At 37.0% G+C, this 13,302-nt stretch overlaps 1 non-coding gene across 1 annotated transcript; it reads left to right on the top strand.

Annotated features, from left to right (window-relative positions):
• Positions 1-12,845: 12,845 nt before the first annotated feature.
• On the top strand, positions 12,846-12,948 carry LOC147829275 (U6 spliceosomal RNA). The gene has a single exon (XR_015449417.1). It is a non-coding gene; the product is annotated as a U6 spliceosomal RNA (small nuclear RNA).
• The last annotated feature ends 354 nt before the right edge of the window (positions 12,949-13,302 follow it).

Below are 13,302 nucleotides of genomic sequence, written 5' to 3'. Positions count from 1 at the left end.
CTTAGTCTTTCTTAATTTAAATGTGTTTGAGTAAAATCTTGCTAATGCAAAACTTTGAGAAATGTAAGTGTAAATGTGAGGTTCCCTGAGATGTGTGTCAGTGCTCTCAGTGCTAGTGGACTGTTTCTATTTATCAAAGTCCTGGAGCTGTTTTGCCTGATGTTAGACAATAGTACAATGTTGTTAGTTACAATCTCAGTTATTATTTTATGTCAGCTTTACTGAGATATAATTCACATACCACACAATTTAACCATTTAAAGTATAAAATTAATGGTGTTTACTATATTCACAGAGTTATACAATCATCACTATAATCAATTTTAGAACATACTCATTACCTCAAAAAGAAATTCTATAACCATTAGCAATCATTATGCATTTCCCACTAACCATCCAGCCAGACTTGCCTATTCTGGACATTTCATATAAATGGACCCATACCATATGCGATCTTTCATTACTGACTTCTTTCCTTTAGCATAGCATTTCAAGATTCTATGTTGTAACATGTGTCAGTAGTTCATTCCATGTTATTGCCAAATGTTATTCCATTGTATGGATATAACACATGGCTAAATGCCATTCATTTGGCATTTGGATTGTTTCCACTTTTTGACTGTTATAAAGATTGCTGCTGTAGAAATTCATTTACATATTTTTGTGTGTACATATGTTTTTCCCTTGGGAATATACCAAGAATTAGATTTTCTAAGTCATATGGTAAATCTTTGTTTAACTACTTTCATGGCAACTCTGCATTCAACTGTGACTGTTTTCCAATGTGGCTGTACCAATTTTCATTCCTACCAGCAATTATGATGATTCAAATTTCTCTACACTTTTGCCAATACTTGTTATTTATCCTTTAGATTACAGGCATCCTAATGAGTATGAAATAGTATCATCTTATATCAAATACCTTTTAATGTAAGTATTGGCCATTTGTATATCTTGTTTTGGAGAAATGTTTATTCAAATCCTATGCCACATTGTAATTGGGTTATCTTTTTATTATTGTGTTGTAAGACTATATATAGATACACATCTCTTACTAGATATATGAGTTGCAAAATATTTTCCCCTTGATGGTATTCTTTGAAGTACAATTGTAGCAAAGTCTAAAATTATTTAATTTTTCTTTTGTTCCTTATGTTATTCACATCATATCTAAGAAATCTTGGTCTAACTCAAGGTCACAAAAATTTACTTCATATATATATATATATATATTTTTTTTTTTTTTTTTTTTTTTTTTTTTTTTGAGACAGGGTCTTGCCATGTAGTTCAGGCTGGCCTTGAACTCACTATGTAGCCCAGGCTGGCCTCAAACTTGCTACAATCCTCCTGCCTTGGCCTCCCACATGCTGGGACTACAAGTGTGTGCCACCATGCCTGGCCTATTTCCTATATTTTGTTCTAAGAGTTGTTTTGGTTTTTATGTTTAGGACTCTGATCAATTTTAAATTAATTTTGTGATTATAGTGTGAGGAAGGCATCCACCTTTATTCTTTTGCATGTGGATATCCAGCTGTCATATTTAAGAATAATGCTCATTTTATCAAATATGACCATATACTTTTAACAAACTAAGGTTTTAGATTTCATGAAACCAATGCTTACAGTCCTTTGGGGTCAACTTGCCTGGTACCTCCTTACAGGGTTCCCATCCTTCTAGATCAGGGTAGAAGGTAATTTTTTTCCTAGGCTCAAGAATCTTAGACTATTTGGGGAACCTTAAAAAGAAAAGTGGTCACTCAAATTGCTGGGAATTAAAGGTGAAATCTGATAATGATGTCATATTTTACTTTGCTGGCCTCATGATAGCAAATAACATACTTTTAAAAATGGATTCTGAGGGACCAGGGATTTAGCTCAGTGGTTCCACCGCCTGCCTCTCAGGCGCGAGGTCCCGAGCTCAATCCTCGGTCCCCCCCAAAAAATGTATTCTGAAATACTGCATATTATAAAAGGTTTCAACAGCTGGGTGTGGTGGCGCATGCCTGTAATCCCAGCACTTGGGAGACTGGGGCAGGAGGACTGCTGTGAGTTCAGCTACATAGTGAGTTCAGCTACATAGTGAGTTCAAGGCCAGCCTGTACTCTGTATTGACAGCCTGTCTCAAAAACAAATAAACAAACAAAAAGTTTCAACAATGTAAAACTAACTCTATATACTGAAGTAATATTCTTGATGCAACTATGTAATTAATCATGCCACATCTATGACAATCAATCTGACTTGGTGACTGAGAATAATCTTTTGAGCTTTTTAATCCAAAAAAAAGAGACCACAGAAAATAAAATGTATGTACTTCACTGGTAAACTATACATTATCTGCACACAGCAAATTCTTCTAAGTTATTAGATTCTAGCCTTTCAATAATCATGGGGCTATTTTACAAGTCTTTGTAAACTGATAGACATGATAGACAACTGTCTTGTCTGATTTTCAATTGATTTCCCAACCAGTCCAGGGAATAATCATTTTGCCTCCATTTACAATGCCATTTCTTTACTTCATATAAATTTGAACCATTTGACTCCGAGCCAGAATAGCATATGTCTGATTCCCTAATCGAATAAGAAAAGTAAAATCTTTAACATGTATTTGTCTAAAAGTCATGCTTTTACTTTTTTTTCAAAAATCATCTTTTAATAGCACATTCCAAAGTGAAATAAAAATGAAATCAGATAAAGGGGCAAGGGATGCAAACATTCAAAGCCTTTGGATATACCTCATTTGAACTATTTACAGATGATTAGACAATGTGCCGGAGAGGTTGGCTTGTCCAAAGGAACCAGAAGACAAATCAGGAATGAAATGAGGGTTAGGGTAAACAATAATTAATAGAAAAAGAAGTTAAAATGGTCAAAAGCAGGTGAATAAATGGCTAATTCACAATGGCCACAAGTCTATTTTTTAAAAAAGAATTCTCTAGCCGGAGATGTACCTCAGTGAGGCTGTGCCTGCCTCACAAGCACAAGGTCCTGAGTTCAATCCCTGGTGCCAAACAACAACAACAACAAAAAAAAACTATTTCTTCTCATCTACGAGAGAAACAAAGACATGAACGTGTGATACTATCCAGTATATCCTGTATCTGGTATATACCAGGAATGAGGTAACAGCTAGGCACATTCCTCTTTTGATTTCATTATAAGTACCTTTTCATCTAGCATTTATTTATTCTTTTAGATAGTTAATCAGTTAAATACTCAAGTACAATATACTATATAGGTGTGAAAACATTTGTTTTCAGTACTGTTATAACAGAAAGTCTGGGAACGCCTTAAATTTCCCACACTAAGGAGTTGCTACAGAAAAGAATATGTAGAAAAGTTTAATTTTTGTTTGAAAAACAAATACACATGTATACACACACATGTGTGTGCAGTGATTATCTTAGAAGGATTGACTATGGAAGTTATTTACTCCAGATTTTTTGTCTTTTGTATTTATATTACTTTTGCAACATGGAAAATATGTAGTGAAAGTATACGTGTAAGAGAATCCAACATTTTGAACTTGATTCAGAATCGTTTTAGCTATTCCACTATTTCAGTATCTATATCATAGAAATTCACTCATCTTTTGAATGTAGCAGTGGCAGATCATCAGTAGAAGTGGGACGGTTGTGGAGCAGCATTCTGGATTTCACCTGCGTGGCATAGAGAGTCCTCATTACTTAATAGTCATTAAAAAATTTTCTATGGGATGTGCATAATATCCTGACAAAGATTTAATAAAGATCCACACACTTCGGCCCAGGGATGTAGCTCAGTGGTACAGCACCTTCTTGGCAAGTGTGAGGCCCTGTGTTCAATTCCCGGGACCCAAAAAGAAAAAAGAAAACTACAACTCTGCCTAAACCAATGATATCATTTACCAAATCAACTAACTAATGAAGGTCATTGGGTAAATAATCATGAGTGAACAATGTATGGGCTACAGGGGGTGTGTGTGTGTACATATAAATTTACGGCTGAATGTGCTGTTGGGAGGTCGGGCCTGACTGGAGAAAGTAGGTCACTGGGGACACCACCTAGAAGGTTGTATTCCTTCCCCTGACATGTTCCTCTCTGCCTGGCTGTCCCTTTCTCTCCACTTCCTGGCCGCTATGAACTGAGCAGCTTTCCTTCCCTATCTCCTCCTGCCATAATGTTTCTGCTTTGGAGCCAGCTGACTGATGATGGCCTGGGGCCAAATAAACTTTTTCTCCTGTACGTTAGATATTATGTATGTTAGATATTGGGTCCCGGCAATAAAATCTGACTAATATAGATAGGGCCTTGCTAAGTTGTTCAGACTAGTCTCAAACTTCTGGACTCAAGTGATCTCCCACCTCAGCTTCCAAAGTATAGGGGACTATGAGCATCTGCCCCCTTATTTCCCACCCAGCTCTGTGTGTGTGTGTGTGTGTGTGTGTGCGCGCACGCATGTGTGTGATTTTGGTTGGAAAGGACTAGATGTCTTTTGACTTTAGAGTGCTCACTGAAGAATTACTAAATAATGAATTAATGCTAAACAATCTGAATGTATATCATACAAATAATCACATATGAGTGAATACAACTCAAATGGAATTAGAAATTCCAATGGAATTTGTATGGTTTATAAATTAAAATGTTTTTTGGAGTTAGTTTCAAACTGTTTATACCTCCGTTTTCAACAAAAGGATAATTTGAAGTAGAGTCTTTGGTAGGTCTACAACATACTGTCATTTTAAGAATTTAGATCTTAAATTACTCTAACATGCTATAGGAAATAGATTTGATCAGGCAAACAAGTGTCATGGTTCACTATCCATAAATGCCATAGCAAATAATGATTAACATTTACGACAGGCAGAGTGAATTGAAATTTCTTCAGTGAGTTTTATCTCCAACCAACCAGTGAGGTAGGTAATGATTATCGTAGTTTAACAGAATGTAATTGGGTAAGAAAATTATTGATTCCAGATTACCCAGGGAGTCAAGGCCAGTGTGCAAGCACATAAAAATCCTAGAGGACAGTTCCATAACATTTTCAGTATTCAAAAAGCCATATATTTTTTGAGAAACAAAACATATGTCCATATACAAATCTGTCTTAATCTGTCCATGCTAGTGAACAGAAATACCATAGAGTGAGTGACAACCAACAAACACATTTTCTCCACAGTTCTGGAGGACAGGAAGTCCAAGATCAAGATAGTAGTAGATTATCCAGTAAGTCTAGTGAGGTCCTGCTTCTCAGTTCAGAGATGGTGCCCCCTACAGTATACTCACCTGGTAGAAGAGGAAAGGGGACTCTGCTAGAAGGATACTGATCCTATTCATGAGGGCCCCACCCTAATGGCTTAGTCACACCCCTAAGGCTCCACCTTCTACTAACATCACATTTGATGTGAGGATTTTAACATACAAAGTTTGGGGAGCACAGACACATTATTCCATAACAAAGTCCCTCATTGAAGATGTAGTATAAACTAGGTAACATAATAGTCCTCAACACTTTCCACTCCAAATTTATTTGCTATTCCATATACAAAGTTTCTAACAGCATTCCATTTATCTTAAAGCTAAAATATAAGGAAATAAGTTTTTCGCAGAACAAAAAGCACTAAGGAGGTTGTTCACAATTCCTGAGAGTGTGGTGGTGCTCAACTTCATATTCTGTGGTCTAATTTCCCTCACATTGCTTAGCATTAGACTCTACATAAAACAACCAGTAGTTGACAGTGAAAGACCAAGGAGATTGGAATAGGTCACAAAGAGATACTGGAGATTCTACTTCCTAAGAGGCCCTCAACAAATATTTACCTGCTTGGAGTGAACTATCATTAGGGATGCCCTTGAGACCAGAATACTAATAGGTGGTACTTTCAGCCCTAATAATTCTTGAGAAAATATTTTTCTCCCTTCATGGTTGGTTATAACATTTAAATAGTTAAATGCTACCTCTTCCATTATGGCACTTGTCTGCCACCCTCCCTTTTAGAGAAACGGATTTCTGAATCATTTCTCTTGTACATGCATTTTAAAGGTGTGTAATTAACTGGTAACAGGTTGTTAGGTAGCTGATGAGGTGTGAACCAGCCTCTAATTTGTTTTCTTTATTTACAACTTTTCTTGCACTTGAAGATGACAGCATGGTGTTATTCATTCCCTGCTTACTTCACCAGATTAAAAAGTGATTTGTGAAGCCATTTTTAATTCCTCAATTTCCATTAAAAAGGAATATCCAGGAGAGTCTTAATCAAGACATAATAGGCACTAAAATGTGATCACACAACAGCACTTCTAATGTGGCCCTATTTCAGTTGTAATGTTTAGGGTTTGCTTCCTGTCATTAACTGAATTCAGTCCTAACACTGACCTACCACTTCTGAGCTAACCTCTATGTAGTTGGTACTAAGTTTATTGTCAATGTTTCCAGCTAATATACTTTACTGCTTTAAAATTTATCATACAACCCAAAGGGATAATTTCTTGCAAAATTTTTATTATTGTATTGTCACTAAAATCGTTTGCTTTACCCTTCAAATTGCCTTGCCTTCTAGTCAATAATAAATTTTTAAAAAATCAGATTGAGAAGAAATTAAAATAGAAACATAATGAAATGAGAATTGCTAAAAACACAAGACTAGAATACTGAAGATGCCGCTGAAATAGAAGTGGCTGAATGTAGAATCCATATATAACTCAAAGGGGTAATTTGGAACCAGGGAGCATATTGAGTTATTGGATGAGTCTGAAATGACAAATAAAAATAGAAACTCTGTCCTTGCATTTAAAAAAAAATACATAGGCGAAAGCCAACCTACAGAATATGTTAAAAAAAGGTCATGTTCAGAACTTCCTAGAACCCTTAGAAAGACAGCTAACTGCCATTCACCCAGGCACAGATGTTAGGTAAGAGGCAAGATTTTCTTTTCAGTCTATCAAAGTTTCTATCACTACCGTCACCTAAAACACTATGGCCTCTAAGATACTATTTTGGAATGTAGATATGCCTCTGAGCATCAACTCTAGAAGAGAAGATGCCACAGGGATCATTTTTGTATGATAATAATGCCAACACTTACTGAGGTCTTGATTTATGGCAGGCACTGTTTTAAGTGCTTTATGATATTGCTTCGTAAAATCTTCACAACAATCCTATGACTACTAGGCTTCTTATTTATAGACAAGGGAACTAAGGCCTAGTTTTACAGTTAAAAGTAGCTTGCCTAAGGTTACCTGCTGCTGGGAAAATTGAAAACAAAGTCTCCTGCCAACCCCCAAGCCTCTCCACAAAGATAGGAGAGAAAGAAAATAGTTTTATTATTGAATAAGTACTAAACCAGAATGTGATGCTCATTCATCCCAAGGCAATCTGCTAAAAGATTACAGACAAAGAAATTTCACCCTTGTATACATCCAAGCAAATACAATGCATTACATACATGTTTTCAAGATAAACAATTACAGTCTTCAATTAAGAGGACTTGACAGCAGCATCTGTCACCCACATAGCTCCCCCTAGCTTCACATGGTATTGTCGTGTTAGCTAACTGTCTTTATTCAGAAGAGGACGAAGCTTCCCATATCCCTATGACAGGAGGTAATTTAGAAACTTGGAGCGAGATGTACACCAAAGAGCTTCCTCCTTTCTCACAGAAACTGAAAGATAGGACTACTATTTCAAGGAGAGGGCTCCCATGGCCCTGAGAAAGGCATTCCTGGGTTGGTTGGTATTGCTTGGTAAGTAGTGCCCATCTTCTGAAAAACATCTGGATTTAAGACAAAGCTGTTACAAAATATTTTAACATTTTGGATCACAGTGACATCTGGAATGGTGTGGACAATAGAAAGTTATCACTGCCTTAGTCCCTTTGGGCCACTTTTATAAGGGCATTGAGTGTCCTATAAACAACAGAAATTTATTTCTTATAGTTCTGGAGGCTGGGAATGCAAGATTGATGTACCAGCAGATTCGGTGTCTGGTGAGGGCCTGCCTGCTTTCTGGTTCACAGAAACTATTATTTTCTTTCTGTGTCCTCACTTGCTAGAGGGGAAGAGGTTTCTCTTGGGCTTCCACTATGAGGGCACTAATTATATTCCTGAAGGTTTTGTCCTCACGACCTAATCACCTTCCAGAGCCCCCAACTCCTAATTCCTTCATCCTGGGGTGAAGATTTCAACTTGCAATTTGGGGGAGGAGTGGGAGGAGCACAAATATTAGACAAATATTAAAAATTAAATAGCAACTATGAAATGCTTATAATAAATAAGAAATGAAATATTAAAGAAGTAACATGGAAAAATATGGAGTAAGAATTTAAAATGTATTAATCAGCAGTGCTCAACTTTATCAGTTAGAATTTTCACTTCAGTAGTTAATATTGGAATCTTAAGTATCTTATTATTTAAGTGGTTTTCTCTAAAATTTGAATTCAGTATCATCTTTGAATTTAAAATTCATCACGTAGCTTCCCATCTTATTTTAGGCAACTAATAAATATTTTAAAATTTAAAAGTTAGTCTATTTTTCAAGCTTCATCATGTACGCACTGCCCTTACACTTTGAAGAATAGAAAGATAGGGAGGAGGAAAGCAAAGACACATCAAATATAGCTACAGCCCCTTACCGGCCCATCCCCTGTCCCTTCCCAGGATAGTACTGAAATTAGCTAATCACTGGACACACCCAGACACAAATTTCTTCAGTAACAATTTGCTTATGTTGTTTTTTTAGGAAAAGCCTCTAGAATCTATTCAAGGTTGGTTCACAGAAGAAGCCAGCTGGTCCTTCCACTGACGTTTTGATGTCACAAGTTCAAAATCTCCTGCTCAATTTGATGATCACTTCCCCACAAAGAACAGCACATGGCTTATGAAGAGTCATGAGGACCAACCCATGCCCATGCAAAACAACCCTAAAATTCCCCTTTTTGCCATCCAATCAACAAGCAGATTCTCCTCTCTCCCTTCAGATTCCCCTGATGCCGGCTGATCCTGGAGACAGATCTGAACTTTGTTCTCTCCTGTTTTCATGATGATCAGCCTTCAGTAAAATATGTTTTCTTTTTGTAAAAAGCCAGAGCCACAGCAATGGCTTCTATGTGCACTGTGTAGTGATCGACACATCAGTACATGTAACAGGTAAATCGGTGCTGAGGGTGTGCTCAGTGGTAAAGTGTTTGCCTAGAATGTACAAGGCCCTCAGTTCGATCCTCAGTACTGCAAAAAAAAAAAAAAAAAGTAAATAAGTAAAACAAGTAAACATCAATATATTGTCTGGAACACTTTAAATCTATCTCTATGTCTTTAGGTTAGAGACATCCTCTATCATTCTATCAGCCTTTTATTCTGGAGTTTGTGTGGGGGTTGTACCAGGGTGTTTTTTCTCTTTAAGAAAGTTTAGACAATTGTGTGAGTCTGTCCTTAATGAGTGAATTCACATAGCCAGGTTTATGTGAGGAAATAGGCATTTGCACACACTCATTGTTTGTGCTATGGATTGTTAAACACGTGCTTTCTCATTGATATATACCTCTTGCTTGCCTCCTGATAGTATAGAAAGAGGGCCTCTCTATGTTTCCCCTGGTATCCTAATTCCTAGCTTTGAAATCAATTCTATTTTTAAAAGGTAATACTGCTATAAGTAAAATATTCTGGACACACTTCAGTATAAATTCATTGGTTAATGATCAAACTCCAGTTAATTTTTTTAGGCCAAAAGGCTTTGTTCCTGCTTCTACATACTGCCCACATGTAAGCCAATCATCACAACATTCACTCTGCTCACTAATTTCCAGTAGGAACTAGGAGTAGAAGCCAAGGGTACCACTTCTGCTGTTCTCCCAATCTGATACTGGGCTAGTAAATGAGTCCCATTTCTAAGAATTTCTAATAATGAGAATAAAAACCTGAGAGGGATTTTGGATTGGAGAAAAGAATTAGAAAAGACTATAAGCTATGGTGTTGCTCAGACACATGAAGCCTAGACATGACATCAAAACACAGGGGCTTCAGAATACAAAATCAACACACACAAATCAATAGCATTCCTGTATGCCAGTAATGAACTCAACAAGAATGAAATCAGAAAAGCAATTCCACTCACAATAGTTTTTAAAAATTAAATAACTACAGGGCCGGGGATTTAGCTCAGTGGTTTCTCCACCTGCTGCGCAAGCTCAAGGACCCAAGTTCGATCCCCAGTACAAAAAAAAAAAAAAAATTAAATAACTACAAAGTAACCTAAAGAAAGGAGTCAAAGATCTCTATAATGAAAGTTACAGAACTCTGAAGAAAGAAATTAAAAAGGGCATTAGAAAATGGAAAGATTTCCCTTGTTCTAGCATCAGTAGAATCATTATTGTTAAAATGGCCACATTACCAAAAGCAATTTTCTGATTTAATCCAATCTATTAAATCTATAAAATACCAGCAAATTTCTTCACAGAACTAAAAAAAAAACCCTAAAATTCATGTGGAACCAGAATAGCCAAAACAATACTGAGCAAAAAGAGAAAAGTGGGCGGTATCACAATTGCAGATAGGAAGTTGTGCTGCAAAGAAAGCTGTAGTAAAACACCAACATCAACATGGTACTAGCATAAAAACAGACATCCCAATCAGTGTCACAGAACAGATGACACAGGAATGATTCCTTGCACCCACAGCCATCTGATTTTTGACAAAGGGGCAAAAACATACACTGGAGAAAAAGATACTGCCTTTAACAAACGGTGCGGAGAGAATAGAAGTTTTGAAACTGCTAGAAGATAACAAAGGAGAAACTCTTGAAGCCATGGGCACAGGCAAAGACTTCCGAACACAGCTCTAACTGCCCAGAAAATAAAAATTACACCCCAACAAACATGACTCATGTAAAATGGGCAACTGAACTGAATAGGCATTTCTTGACACATGGCCAGTAAGACATGAAGAAATGTTCATCTTTAGCCATGAGGGAAATGCAAATCAAAACAGCTCTAAGACTGCATCATACCTTTATCAGAACGGCTGTCATCAAGAACACAAAGAACAGCAAATGCTGGAGAGGATGTGGAGGATAAAGGAACCCTTCTACATAGTTGGTGGGAATGTAAAGTACTATTGCCACTATGGAAATCAACATGGATATTCCTCAGAAAACTAAAACTAAAAATTCACTTTTACTCAGCTGATGTCTCTCTGGGGTTTCTTCCCAAGAGAGTTAAAGACATCATACTACAGTGATACATCCATACACATGTTTATAGCAGAACAATTCATAATAGCTGAGCTCTGGAAATAGCCTCCATGGCTGTCAACAGATAAATGGATAAATGCAATGTGGCATATATACACATCAGCGTACTATTCAGCCAAAAGAATGAAATTGTGTTATTTGCAGGAAAATGGATGGAACTTGAGTCATAATGCTAAGTGAACAAGTTAGACACACAAAGTTAAATATTGCTTAGTTTCTCTTAGTGAGAAACCTAAAATGTAAATAAATGGATGAAATAAAGAAGAGATGGTAGGAAAGAAGAAGGTTGACTTTTATCTAGGTGTGGTTGCATACACGTGCAATCCCAGTATGAGGGAAGCTAGGGCAGGAGGATTGCTGTGAATTCAAGGCCAGCCTGAATTGCATAGTGAAGACCTGCCCCTCATTAAAAAAAAACAAAAAAACGCAGACTTTTGGAGACAGGAAAAGAGATAGGGGGAGGGAGATGATAAAGGAAGAAGTGAAGGGATCGGAAATGATCAAGTTATGTTATATGCAGTACCAATTTCCCAAGCATCATTATTTTGTATTGTAAACATATGTTAATAAAAGAAAAAACAAACAACCAAAGCAAAGGACCTTGATGGGCACTGACCCTGGGAAAGAAGACATAGTTAGAGAGGGAGGCCATGGAGAAAAAGTGGGCATCTGAACATCCAAGACACACTTAACCCACTTCTCTCTTAATGGAAGCCAAAGGCGTTCTGAGCCCAGGTGAGAGGCACTGTGAACACCATGGGGGGAATCTGTATTTTTGTGCATTGGAAAGTATTCTGTGTTCTGTGGTTTTACCAGACTGGTTAAAAAATAGTTTAAGAACTTATAAGTCTTATGCATTTTCTTGGTATTATGTACTTTCAATACCACTTTTTTCTTATCAACAATCTTTCTAAAATCTTTTTCAATTTACTCTTGACAAAATTTTTATGATCTCATGGCTCTCTGAAACTGTCCTCAAATGGACTTGAGACAAAGTCTATGCTGATTTGGAGGACTGGGAATGAATGGGATGGAGAAAAGTACCTGCAGACTAAAGCACAGCTAAAGACAAGAGACCTCTTTCAGCCTAGAACATTGTGGGGACCATGTACAGTACATTTAACATCTGCAAAGGGTTTTACCAACACACACTGGCTCCTTCCCAAGTGCCGAAAAAGAAAGCAACAGAAAAGATGAAGACCTTACAAACACGGTGGTGTTCAGTGCTACTGCTGTTTATCTCAGGCTGCTCAACACTAACTCCACTTCATCCACTCCCAGGAAGGAGTGGTTGTAAACTGCATCAAAATGACTCCGGACTACCAGGACGGCTGGTCTGGACTCTGGGAAGCAGCTAGAGAAGCTCTCATTTGTGATGTCATGTTGGTTTCTTATTATTTAATATACCAGACAGGGGGCAAATGACCAGATATTTGGGCTCACAGCAGTAGGAAGGATTATGAAGTGGAGATGATTGCCTTGAAGAGCCCGAGTGGGAGAAAGAAGTGTGTAGCTGTCATGGAGAGCTCTTAACTGTGTGATCGGTTAACTCTCTGCTGCAGGTATGTTTAAGCTTTCTACTCCTATTATTTCAGCTCTGTTCAAAATGTTCAAGTGCTTGCTTTGGCAGCAAACATAATAAACTTAGAATGATGCAGGGAAGATTAGCACGGCCCTTGCACAAGGATGTTATGCAAGTTGGTAAAGCATTTTATGTTTTTAAAAATATTCAGAATACCTTAGCAATTACAAAGCAAATTTAAATTCTGTTTACCTCTGCATTTTGGAAGTGCTAAAAAAAATCAGTTATTCTGTGAAAGACTGACTCACACTCTGTCAAGAATATTCAAGAAGAAAGGATACAGTTTCCATTTGTTTCTAAATAATCAAATGATGACCATTCATTTTGTTGTCCAATATAAAAAATATATATGCCAGGCTAAAAAATGTCAGTGCAAGTGCTGTTAGATCTATCTATCATTTTCTACATTTTCCTAAACCTTTTCATTTTTCATACAGTATATAGCCTAAGATAAATCTTATTTGAGATTTTAACAAGTCTTCTCCATTATTCA

Source organism: Heterocephalus glaber, unplaced genomic scaffold, assembly GCF_053883595.1.
Source record: "Heterocephalus glaber isolate CG9 unplaced genomic scaffold, H.glaber_assembly_v1.0 deba00000676, whole genome shotgun sequence".
Taxonomy (NCBI): domain Eukaryota; kingdom Metazoa; phylum Chordata; class Mammalia; order Rodentia; family Bathyergidae; genus Heterocephalus; species Heterocephalus glaber.
This window is presented reverse-complemented; position numbering and strand designations above follow the sequence as displayed.